Here is a 5,105-nt window from a genome sequence, read left to right as displayed (position 1 = left end):
GGTGGCGTGGTGGATAAGGTGGTGAGCGTGAGATCGGGCAGACGTCCACGCGTAGGTTCGAATCCCACCACGTACAGCCTTAAAACACTTTGCCATTTGTCACCATGACGCCCAGGTTCTAGGTGGTTACACCCAAGATGAGCTTCAGGGGTGATATGGGCCCTAATATGGGTACCACTATAAATAAAATTGTTTGCGCCACTAATGGGCGGAAGCTGAACAGCGCTTCCCATACACTCTTCAAGTGTGCCTACAGGCGCTATAGGCCTTCCCATAAAAAAAAAAAAAAAAAAAAAGGCTGGTGCCGATGGCGCACAGCAGACTGGTGGCGATAGCGCACAGCAGACTTGTGACGATAGGGCACAGCAGTCTGGTGGCGATGGGGCACACAAGTCTGGTGATGATGGGGCACAGCAGTCTGGTGGTGATGGCGCACAACCGTCCGGTGGCAATGGTGCACAGCAGTCTGGTGGCGATGGCGCACAACCGTCCGGTGGCAATGGTGCACAGCAGTATTCCTGGTCTTCTGAAGTTCGTTCAGGTCCTCAGCTCTGACCAGATTCAAGGCGAGACAAGCAACGGATCGGGCGAGTGAAGAGCTGTAGAGGTGCTGGCTCACTCAAGCCCCAGATGAGTCTGCTAGTCGTCAAAGGGTGACGCCCCACGACAGCTGCGATTGTTTCGAACACAATAGATACATATGAACCCTAATAACAATTAAGACACTGATACACTCACAAACAAACAACCAGTTTACATTACCTTCTCTTCACACTGTGGAGTTAAGGAAGATATCAAAGTATGTAGGATAAAACAACGTTCAGCAGTCCTGAAAGGACAATCCTCATCACACGAATGTAAGAGGTACAGGCCGTCACAAATCCGAACGGGAGTCTGTTGAGTTCCATCAATCCTCTGTGAGTTGAAAAAGCATTTAGTGCTTTAGCCCTTTCAGTTTGTGGTATTTGGTAATACGCCTTACATAAATCCAGTTCCGAAAAATACCTGGCTCCCGCAAATTTGTGTAGATCTTCCACAGCACAAGCTGGTTCAGCTTGGAAAACAGTAATCGAGTTGAGCTGGTGGTAGTCAATGGTCATCTTGTAAGATCCATCTTTTTACCGTACCATTACAACAGGAGAGCAATATGGAGATGAAGACAAACCAATTATCCCCTGTTAATCGAGTTGGTTGACCTCCTTGAAGTAAGGCTAGAGATAGATTAGGACAGGCTCGATGCTCTTCATTGTTTATGGTGACGACAGAAGTCTTGGCATAAGCGGGTGGTATATTTCCAAGGGAGGAACTTCATTCATTAATTCAGTAAAGTTGACGTGTGTCCTTTGGTGGTGCTTCTTGAGTAGGTTGACGTGTTAGAGCGTAGGTCCTTTGGGGAGATCGAGAAGGTGATCGACTTTATATCTTTTATCCAAGACTTTCATGCTCTTGGCTCATCAGCACACAGCTTAAATAGGGCTGCCTTGAGGGACCCATGGAATCTTTCAATTCTGCCATTTCCACTGGGATGAAAAGGTGTTGTGAAGATGGGTTTAACTCCCAGGAAGCGATGAAGTTCAGCCATTAACTGTGATGTAAACTGGATGCCTCTTTCCAATAAGATTTCTCTGTGAATACCCACCCAAGAAAAATCGCCAATAATGTTTCTACTACATATATGCTGTCAATGTCCTTGAAAGAAACGACTTCAGGGAACCCTGTAGCGAAATCAATCAGTGTAAGTATGTACCGATGACTTTCTGAAGAGGATGGTGACAAGGGTCTGACAAGATCTATGGCAACACGGGAAAAGGGTTCCGATATGATGGGAAGAAATTGAAGAGGAACTGGAGGAACTCGACCTTTAGCGGACATATGCTGGCACTTGTCACACGAGCGGCAGTAAGATGGGATGTCTGTTCCCATACCAGACCAGTAGAACTGATCAGCTATCTTCTGTTCCTGTGAGAAAAGTGGCCAGCCGAAGGAGACTCATGGGTGACGGAAAGGACAGCTTGGCGACAGTCTGCAAGGACAACAAGAGAAAGTTTTCCTATCTTATCTGAGCGCTTGGAAGGAACACACTTACGGTAGAGAAGTCCATTTACATGAAGGAATTGGTATGTAGAACCACTTCGTGAGTGTTCCTTCTCTCCAGAAGCCGTTTTCTCCACCACTCGTGTTAGAGAGGGGCAAGAATCCTGAAGGCGGTGGAAGTCCTCTGGTATCACTCAGAAAGGCTGCAAGTCTGGTAGGACTAATGGGTGAATCTTCTTCATTCGGCTGGCTCTTGTCTCCACAGCTTGGACTATGGCGGCTGTTAGAGTTTGGAAAGACTCCTGAATAGATACATCAGAAGTCCAGTCACACAGGGTTACAAGATCCTCTGGAGGACGAGCACCATTGATGGTACCTGGAACGCTGTATTGGATCTGATATCGTTTATTTAGGCAAAACCAAACCTTATACCCAGGGATAAATCCAGCATCCTTGAAAGCACAAGGGTTTTTCGGACAGCGAAACTGGGTATGTCCCTCTTGTCCGGAATTGTACCATCAAATGGACAAGCTGGTCTTTCCGCTCTGCTTCCCAGAAGTGTTGCGAGCAAGAGAGGCTGTCGGTGTAGGTGTTTTCCTACTCCCAAATGTTGAACGTGACATTCAGCCGGTTCCTGAATTACTTCTTTTTTGGTCCGTTAGGCAGCCAACCAAGCAATTTGTGTCCTGTGCCGTTCCAGAATGCCTTTTTCCATCTGTTTTTTGTCCGCTAGTGGACCAAAGATTGGAACTTTGGTCGAGGGGTTTTGCAAAACATTGGTCAAGTGTCCGGGCGACCAAAGTTACCGCCTTGTACGAGTATTTTAAATTTCCAAATGTAAAAAGAAGCTAACTGTAATCAAATTTATTTCAGTCTATTTACCTTGTCAAATTTTTTTGATGGTACAACAAAGCTTTTCTTATGCTATATTGAGCATACATTTTAATTTTTGAAGTCTACTGTAGTCGCCTTGTGAGTTCACGCCAAACATCAACAACAGCCTAATCGACTCGTCACATCTCTACTTCACTGACTAAATTTGGTAAGTATATGATTAATCTTGTTATCTATATTTCATTACATGAATTCTTACTTTCTGCTTCTACTATTAAGAAAGGTAAGTACTATAATATTAGTAGACTGAAGAGATATCATGTACGTAGACGAATAAATGAAAATGATCATGAGGCTGTATATTGAGTATATTTGTAGTTTTAAAAAGGCTATTAAGAGGTGACCGATGAAACAATATAGGAACGGTACCTTGATGAGCTTGCAGTATTCTGTGGACTACATATCAGAAGACATTATTGATGGCCGAGATATAACGAACCTAATGTACAATAGCTCATAACCCAAGGTAACTTAACCAACCTATTTATTGTCATAACTTCTGAAGCATCAATTTGCGGTGGAAAATGTCAATATGAAAAGCGGAAATGTTAGATTGACAGAAATTAAAACAAACCAAACATATTTTAACCTAACCTCACCTATCCCCACCCAAATTTAACATACCTATGCCCTACAACCATTCAAAATGCAGCTAAAGACCATTAAAACTACACTTTTCAGGTACCATGGCTGCATTAGAAGAAATCATAGATGAAGAAATGTATGAAATGGAAGAATTGCGACGAGTGAGGATTCCACGCATTGTACCTAAAGATCGCAGTGACCCATTTCATTATCTTTCTGGTGAAGAATTCCTTGAGCGTTTTCGTCTGCCAAAGGATGCTGTATGAAACCTCATTGAAGAAGTTAGGCCACGTACACATGTGGACAGGCTTGGCACAGGTATGGAACAGTAGCTATTTATTTAAGTATATATGTGGATGGTGATATTGCTATAGAATATTTTACAATACTTATTGATTCAAGACCTGGGAAACCATCTTCTGTATTTCTTTCCACAACTCTGTCATCCTTTTCATGTGGAGTGAATTGGGAAATTTAAGGTTCTTCCACACTTTTTCTAGTCTTTCTTACTTACGGAGCGAAGGGTCCTGGGGATCTCCTCCTCTTTATTTTCCTCATAAATAGACTAGGCACAACGCAGAGGGAGAGGGAGTATATAACTCCTTCTAAAGTCCTTTGCTATATGTTTGCATGTCTTTCCACAGGATATGGCATTCCTCTGCATTTGAAGATGCTAGTTACCTTGCGGTACCTAGCCACGGGAAGTTTCCTTCTTACGGTAGCTGACATAATGGATATTGCAAAATCATTAGCATGCAGTGCTGTTGGAGAGGTGGTTCAACTTATTGTTTTCCTGGCACAGACTACATCAAATTCCCACAGCCAGAAGAAGCACGTCAGATGGCCTCAAAGTTCTATGATATTGCTGGTATGCCAGTTGTATTCGGGTGTATAGATTGTACACATATGCCAGGTGGGAACAACGTTGAGATGTATAGATGTCGAGAGGGGTTTTACTCGTTAAATGTCCAAGGTATTTGTGATTCAGAACTCAAATTTATGCATGTTGTCGCAAGTTGTCCAGGCAGCGTACATGACTCAAGAATATTTTCTAATTGTCGTATCTGTCATCTTCTAGAGCAAGGAGATTACAGCGGTTTATATTTGTTAGGGGATAGTGGGTATCCAAGTCGGGAATATTTACTGACTCCACTCCTAGCTCCAAGAACTGAAAAGCATAGGAGGTATAATGTAGCTCATATACAAACACGGAACTGTATTGAGAGGGCATTCGGTGTGCTGAAAAGAAGATTTGCATGCTTAAGCATACCCCTGCGAACCAAACTTCCCAATACAAAAAGAATTGTGATGGCATGTGATGTTTTGCATAACATTGCTATTTCAAGAAGAGTGGACATGTTAGATGTTGAGGTTGAGGCACAGGAAGTAGTTGATTTATTGGAGGATGAAGATGAACATGAACTGGATGCCACACAAGTTAGGGAATCATTAATTCAAAGATGGTTCTGAGGGCCAGTTTCAAGAACTTTTCCCTGTGTACCTGATTGGGCTCCAGTGTAGTAATACTTTTTCTTTTCTAGTTCTTGCTTTATAGGATTAACACTTTAAGTTTAAATAAGAATATATATAAG

General features: G+C 42.9%; 1 long non-coding RNA gene across 1 annotated transcript; it reads left to right on the top strand.

Annotated features, from left to right (window-relative positions):
- Positions 1 to 300: 300 nt before the first annotated feature.
- LOC123500108 lies at positions 301 to 4,681 on the top strand. Its single transcript, XR_006673175.1, has 3 exons — positions 301 to 3,076; positions 3,610 to 3,831; positions 4,158 to 4,681. It is a non-coding gene; the product is annotated as an uncharacterized LOC123500108 (long non-coding RNA).
- Positions 4,682 to 5,105: the final 424 nt, after the last annotated feature.

Source organism: Portunus trituberculatus, chromosome 50 (genome assembly GCF_017591435.1).
Source record: "Portunus trituberculatus isolate SZX2019 chromosome 50, ASM1759143v1, whole genome shotgun sequence".
Taxonomy (NCBI): Eukaryota; Metazoa; Arthropoda; class Malacostraca; order Decapoda; family Portunidae; genus Portunus; species Portunus trituberculatus.
Note: the sequence above shows the minus strand (reverse complement) of the source record. Positions and strands in the feature narration are given on the sequence as shown.